Consider the following 8,339-nt stretch of genomic DNA (forward strand, 5'->3'; position numbering starts at 1 on the left):
CAGCAATTAAAACACCACAAATTTGCCAGGAATTTAGATTTTTTTTCCTGTATGAGATGTCATATATTTTGAAAAGAGGAATAACTTTTTCTGAAGTTGCTGCCATGTAGAGAGTAGAATTCAGAACTGAAGCAGGACAGCCAGTTAGGAAGGAATTAACTGTAGACCAAAAGAGCAGATGGTGACAGTGACTTAGATGAGAGCAGAACAAGTTATGGGAATGAAAAGAGATTTATATGTATTTTAAATGTACAAGAGACTTGACTAATGGATCACAATGGTGAGGATTTGAATCTGGGGTAGCGACTTGAGGGAAAAGAAACAAAGGACTTTGGCCTGAACAGCTTGGTGACTGCTGCGTAGGGCCAGATGACGTTGGAAGAAGATAGTGGCAAACTCATAAAGAGCACGTCATGAAGCCTGTGCTCCATGATAAAGCATCTGAGATACAAATTTTATGTTAATTTTTCCTAAGGACAATCAGAACACACTGAAAACTCTAAATGCAGGAATGTTGTAAAAAACTAATCAGGGCTCTTAAACACAGACCTTGCCCTTAATGCCTGAGATACTGACACCTCCTTCATCATTTAGTTTATCCAGGAACTCCAAACCTCCACCCCATCCCACCCCCCACAGTCTCCTTAGGATCATGGATTCTTCTTGCGTCTTAATGACCTAGGAGTTGAAATATTTTCACTTGTCTCTTCCATTTAGGTAAGAGAAGGAGTCCAAACCTCTGCCTGGCTCAGCCCACTGGTTGCCATGAATTCTTCCCAGGTCTTGTGGAAGAAGCCCCCTCTGACCACTGAAAAAGCATGTTAAAGGCATAGAAATTGTTAGATTAACAGACTATTAATAGTAACTCCTTACTGAAGAATAATGAATCAGATCAGATCTCAGATGCTTAGAAATCTGAAGCTCAAATTTCAGCACCCACAGCTTTAAGAAGAATAAGGAAAACAAAATCATCTGCTCTGGTATACAGGGACAAAAGTCCCAGCAAATCAAGTTCAAATAAAGCCTCACTCAACCTTATCAAAGCCTCACTCAACCTCAAATCAACACTCCATGTAATGGTAATGGAAATAATCACTGGAAGATACAGGTGGTCAGCTCAAGGATGAACCAGGGTATCAGAGATTCAAGGTGTCAATTCTCTTAAATAAAAAGGAAATTGAAGGAGTGAAAAAATACAATACACAACAACAGAATTTAGCATATGGAAAACCCATCAGCTATATTGAAAACTAGCCATCAACAATAGTGAAACAGCAAAAGAAGTAAATGAATGGGAAAGAAGGTAAGGTTCTTGATAAATAATAGCAAGAGGAATAATTTCCAAATTACAGGAAGACCAAAAGAGAGGAATAAGAGAAAGGGAACAAACAACTGGTAGAAGAAATAATAATTGAACAATTATTATTCAATTGAATAATTGAATAAAAGAAATAATTGGGGTGGTGGGGTGGTGGGAAGGAAATGGTCATTGGTGGTGGGAAATGAACACTGGTGGAGGGATGGGTGTTGGATCATTGTACGACTGAAACCTGATCATGAACAAATTTGTTATCTCTTAGTGACTCAATTTTCTTAGTGACTCAATTTTAAAAATTTAAATTAAAAATATAATAATAATAATAATTGAGAACTTCCATTGTCTCTGAAGAGAGAATTTTGCACTGATTCAAAAGGCTCGAAGAGTACCAAAGAGAGTAGTTGCAAACAGGACACTAAAACACATAGTAATCAAAATGGTAAAATTAAAAGAAAAACTCAGACTACTTAGAACATCAAGACTAATGAAAATCCTCAAATACAAGGGAAACAATATAAAAATTGCAACAGATTTGTATGACATCATACAAGCCAGGAAAGAATGGAATGACATATTCAATGTACTGAATGAAAAAAATTCCAACCTAGAGTCATTACCCTGCAAAGCTATCATTCAGATTTGAGGGATAGGAACCTCTTTAGACTTAGAAATGGCAACATTTGTGACAACTGGACCAATTTTTTAAGAATTAGTGAAAGACTACCTATAAAAAGCAAATTGATTCTTGCAAAAATAGCTTGATTCTACACACACATACAACAATGACAATACAGATTTTTATATAAATAATCTCAATGTCAATGAACTAAACTCCCTTATTAAAAGGCATAGTGATAGAACAGCAAGCAGGGTGCTTGCCTTGCTTGTGGCTGGCCTGGGTTTAAAATTCAGCATCCCATATAGTCCATCAAGCACTGCCATGTGGAAAGTGCTTCCACGAATGAATTTAGCAATTTCTTATTAAACATACTCCTACCAAACAAAAATCATGCTTCTGAGTTCAAAGTAATTCCTGAGTGCAAAGTCAAGAGTAAGTCCTGTGTATTGCTGGGTTTGACCCCAAAACAAACAAATCCTTAGAGTAGTTCAATGGATCAGCAAAGAAAATATGACCATTTGCTGTGGACAGGAAACACACCTAAGTGCACAGGGTAAGTACAGATTCAGAGTGACACAATGGAAAACAATTATACAAGCAAATATACAGACAAAAATAACCTGGGACAGCCATACTTATATCAGACCAAATAGCATTCAACATAAAATAATTAGAGACAGTGATAAACACTGTTTACTGTTTAAGAGAAAAGAATAGATCAAGAGATACTGTGATCAACATATATGCACCAAATGAAGGGTCAGCCAAAGTTTATAAAACTGCTCGCAAATCGAAAGAGACATATTGATGGAAACACAATAGTAGTAGGAGACTTAAATGCTCTACTTTGCCACTAGACAGATCAAATAGAATATCAATAAAGAAACAAGAGCCAGAAACAAGAAGCTAAAAGAACTGAGCTTGGGCTGGAGTGATAGGACAGCAAGGAGGGCGTTTGTCTGACCTGGGTTCAATCTCCCACATTCCATGTAATCCCCTGAGCACTGCCAGCAGTGATTCTTAAGTACAAAGCCAGGAGTAACCTCTAAGCATCTCTGGGTGTGACCCTAAAAGCTAAATTAATTACTTAATTTAAAGAGAAATAGGCTTGTTGGATATATACAGAGAGCTCTATCCCCAATAGAAAGAATATACATTCTTCACTATTGTACATGAAACATTCTTCAGGTTAGATCACAATACTAAGGCAAAGCTAATCACTTAATCACTTAACTTCCCGTTAGTCGTCGATTTGCTCGAGCGGGCGCCAGTAACGTCTCCATTTGTCCCTGTCACGTGCTAGTGTAGCCCAATGGCATCTGTTCGCTCCAGGAACATGAAGGGCCTCAAACCGATCGTTCATGATCTTGACGAAGAAGTGTGACCATCTGGAAGGTGGGCGGCCACGCTGTCTTTTGACATCCCGTGGAATCCAATCAGTAACAGCTCTAGTCCAACGGTCGTCTTTAAATCTCATTACGTGACCAGCCCATCTGATTTTCGACACCTTGGCAAATGAGACAGCGTCCCTGATTCTTAATCGTCGACGGATGTCAGAACTCCGGATTCTCTCTCTCATTTGAGTGAAACGTGATATTCCAAGCATATCTCTTTCTATTCTTCTTTGGGAGACCTGAATAGGGTTCTCATCTTGTTTGCGTAGGGCCCAGGTCTCTGAGGCATATGTTAATGCAGGAAGAACAGTGGAATCAAAGAGATGTGCCCGGAGCCGGAGGTTCTTCGAGCTCTTAGCTATTTCTTCAACGTTCTTGAAGGCGTTCCAAGCCGCTCTCTTCCTCCTGTGCAGCTCGGGTGCCAGGTCATTTGTCATGTTGACCTCTCGACCTAGGTACACATAGCTGTTGCATTCGGAGATGGTCGTTCCATTGAGAGCAAATGGGGCATCAGGAACGAGGCTGTTTCTCATAAACATTGTCTTCGTAAGATTCAGCTGTAGTCCTACCTTTCCACACTCACGGTCAAAGTCGGCCAGCATTTGTGCCGCTTGGCTGATGTTTGGTGTTATTAAAACAATGTCATCAGCAAAGCGGAGGTGGTGTAGTTGCCGACCATCTATCTTCACTCCCATTCCTTCCCATTCCAGTCATCGCATGATGTTCTCGAGGGTGGCACTGAAGAGTTTTGGTGAAATGGAATCACCCTGCCGCACCCCTCTCTTGACATCAACGATCACTTCTTTGTAGAATGGTGAGATCCTGGTAGTGAATCCGCAATACAGCTCACGGAGGATCCTGATGTATTGGGCTTGAATGCCCTGATTGGCTAGGGCTTCAATGGCTGCTTCCGTCTCAACAGAATCAAAGGCCTTCTTTAAATCAATGAACGTTAAACAGAGCGGCATCTTGAACTCCCGAGAAACAGAATCAAAGGCCTTCTTTAAATCAATGAACGTTAAACAGAGCGGCATCTTGAACTCCCGAGAAACCTCAATGAGCTTGGTTATCCTGTGGATATGGTCGATGGTGCTGAATCCTTTGCGGAACCCAGCTTGCTCGCATGGTTGTCCTTCATCTAGTGTTCTGCCAATCCTATTTAGGATGACTCGAGTGAACAACTTGTAGATGACAGACAATAGGCAGATCGGGCAATAGTTGCCAATGTCATGCATGTCTCCCTTCTTGAACAGTAGTACGGTCCTGCTGGTTTTCCATTGGGACGGAACCTTGCATTCAGACAGGTAGCGAGTGAAGAGCCGAGCCAGTGTATTGATGAGTACTGACGGCAGGTTCTTCAGGTGTTCAGGTCTGACCTTGTCTGGGCCTGGTGCTGTTTGTTTCTTTACCAACGAAATGGCGTGTCGGATTTCGGAAGGGAGAACGTTGGGAACGACATATCCATCCTGTGGAATTTGGTATGTCGGTAAGTGGACATGGCTATCGAAGAGATTTGAGTAGAAGTCATGGATAATCTTCTCCATTGCCGTTCTGGAGGATGTGATGGATCCATCAGGACGTCGGAGGGCAGGCATCTTGGTCTTATAGTTGGCGAAGGACAGGTGGGCGTTACGAATACTTTTCCCAGCTTCTGCTGCATCTACCAGTACTTCTGCTCTTCTCTCTTTGAGGTCTTCCTTGATCGCATCTCTGCACTGCTTTGCGAGCTCGGACGTTAGCTTGCGGTTGCCTGAGGCATGCGCCAAACCACGCTGGCGAATTAGCTCAAGAGTTTTCGAAGATAGGTGATTTTTTGTGGCTATCTCTCTCTTGGCGTTCCTCGCACATTCATGGAGGTGCTGAACCAGTCGATCGTATTCCTCGTCAATGTTGTCAACAATGGCATCTTCCCATGTTGCCGCAATAGTACCAAAGAGTTCCCAGTTGGTGGTCATTCTGGGAGTTCTCTTTTTGAACTTTGCAGCCCTTTCTCCCCGCTCTGTGAAGTAGAATTTTGCACGAAGGAGACGGTGGTCCGATCCTGTTCGAAATTTTGGGACAACAGCAACATCAGTCAGGCAAAACCGTCGATTGAATATGATGTGGTCTATTTCGTTGTGGAATCGTCCACTGGGAGACTCCTATGTCCATCGTTTAGATTCTGCCTTCTGGAACTGTGAGTTACCATGAATGGTCTTGGTCGACATGATGAACTCAGACAGTCTCTCACCCTGCTCGTTCCATTCTAGGCCATGGGTCCCGATGTGAAGTTCTTCAGCTGATCTTCTCAGTCCTATCTTGGCATTAAAATCACCCACAATGATCTTGTAGAAGGTGTGGTCTTCTTTATAGAACTTCTCTAGCTCCATGTAGAACTTCTCGATTTCTCTTTCATCATAATGAGATGTTGGTGCGTAGACAACGAAGATAGAAACTGCAGGCAGTGAGTCACATCTATTCAAATGTAAACGTCCGATTCGGGTTGTTAGGCATTCGAATGAATCAATGCTCTTGGCCAAGTTTGTGTTGACAAGGACACGGACGCCTCCAACACCTCTTTTATCGCATGTTCCAAGGAACAATTCTTCTCCAGTGTCGAAAACGGCATGGTGAGATTCGTGCCTTCTTGTCTCAGTCAGACCAATGATGTCGTACTTGATCATTCGCGCTTGTACCATCAGGTCCTCGATGGATGCATCTGATGCTAGCGTACGTGCATTGAAAGTACAGACGATCATTTTTGTTTTCCTTCGTTGTGGCAGCCTACGTCGGCCTTGAGATTTTGTGGACACTACTTCCACTACCCAGCCGTCGCCACACTCCAGGACGCTTTCCGGACCCGCGCGGCAGCTCCGGCCGAGACCCACGCACGACTGAAGACCCACAGAACAAGATAAGCGGGACTCTCTGAGACCTTGGACTCCAGGCTCGGCGGACCCAGGGACAGAGCTTCTCTGCTTGCTCCCACCACCACAGGTGACAAAGGGATTCCAATCAGGAGCCCCACCCTACCCTGCCCTGTCTGCTTCCATCAACCACCCAGGGATCGAATTGCGTACAGGAGACCCACCCTACCCAGATAAATACCCCACTGGCAGACTTCCACTCTCGACACTACTTCCACTACCCAGCCGTCGTCACAGTTCAGGACGCTTTCCGGACCTGCGCGGCTGGGAAGACATATCATAAGACACTAAATACCCTTCTTCCGGAAATGTCGTACCATATTTGATAGGGTTCAAATATGGTAACACCTACAAGGGTGATTAGAGGTCGCCCCCAAAGCCTCTATCCCTCTCGGAAAGACTGGCAAGCTACTGAGAGTATTCCGCCCGCACGGAAGAGCCTGGCAAGCTATCCGCTGTGTATTCGATATGCCAAAACCAGTAACTACAACTGGTCTCATTCACCTGACCCTGAAGGCTTCACCGACATGGCAGCACTGAGAAGGATGAGAAAGGAGAGGCCGACAAAATCTCAAATCTCAAGGCAAAGCTAAAACATATATAAATTTAGAAATATAGAAAATTGTACAAAGTGCTTTCTCAGACCGCAATGCTATACACACACACACACACACACACACACAAACATATACACATAAACACACACACACACCCCTACCTTAGAACTGCTAGTCCTTTTAGTGTATCAATAGTTTCACTTTTTCCAGAATGTCATATTATTGCAATCACACTGTGTGTGATCTTTCTGTATTGACTTTTTTTACTTAGTAACAGACACTTAAGCCTTCTCCTTTTTTAATGACTTAAGAGCTAGTCTATTTTCAGCACTGAATAATATCTCATTGTCTATGTACCAGTGTGTTTTATCAATTCACCTACCAAAGACACCTATTGCTTCTAAGTTTTGTCAATTGTGAATAAAGCTATCATCTATAGTCAGGTTTTGTGTATGCATAACTTTTCAGTTCATTTGGGTAAATACCAAGGAGCATGATTATTGTTTGTTAAGAGTATATTTAGTAAGAAATTGCCAAATGAATCTGTCGGCCCAGGTTCAGAGACTAATGATTAAATCTTGAAAGAGATCAACTAGCTGCAGAAGTTTCACTGATACATGGGTCTCTAGCTGAAACCACTGGGGCAACCTCATGATGGGGGTGAGTCAAGTCCCTGATCTACCATTGCCCTGGAAACCACACTCAGATCCTGACGCTGCTGCCCAGTGTATAGCTGGACTCTGCTGCCTTCTGACTGCCATCTCTGAGTTCTACAGGTACACCAAACTGCTGAAAATTTCAGGTATTTTGTTTTGGCTGATAACTCCAGGTCTTCCCCTGTACTTCTCAAAGCCCTGGCAGCTACACTCACATTCCATCACTGCCACCATGTAAACTCAGTACAGTTATATATTCTGGATTTTCTGGAGCATGTGGCCATATTTGTGGCCACTTGACATTTCCAAACTACAGTACTAACATCTCAGTAGGGGCACACATAATTGGATGGGAATGTAATGTAGAAGCAAGGTAAGCTCAATTGACAAAAATATTAACACAGAAGGTTCAATTAGCAACAGCAGTTTAATAAAAATCCTAAGGCAAGGGCTTAATCGTGAGGTACAACAGTTTTCACAAATTTTCTCTTACCGAAGTGTTTTTTTTATAATTCTATTAACCATTTAGTGATCACAAACAATATAAAATAAATTTTTGGGACCTGATAATTGCAAATATTGGGAAAATGGGGACAATGGTGGAGGGAAGGTCACAACGGTGGTAGGATTGGAGGGTTAGTTATTGAATGTCTATTCAAATGCATCATGAACAAATTTGTAAACCACAGTGTTCAACAAAGTAGGGGGAAAAAAGAAAAAATAATAAAGTGCCAAACTGCCTTCTAAAGTAACTGCACCATTATTGCATCCCCACCAGCAGTGAATGAAAATTCTCACCAACATTTGTGTTCTTATTGCTTGAAATTTATTTTACTACCATGAAGGCAAACCCTTGTATTAATTTGCAATTACCTAACAACATTAGGTC

The sequence above is a fragment of the Sorex fumeus genome, unplaced genomic scaffold, assembly GCF_029834395.1.
Source record: "Sorex fumeus unplaced genomic scaffold, SorFum_2.1 ptg000030l, whole genome shotgun sequence".
Lineage (NCBI taxonomy): Eukaryota > Metazoa > Chordata > Mammalia > Eulipotyphla > Soricidae > Sorex > Sorex fumeus.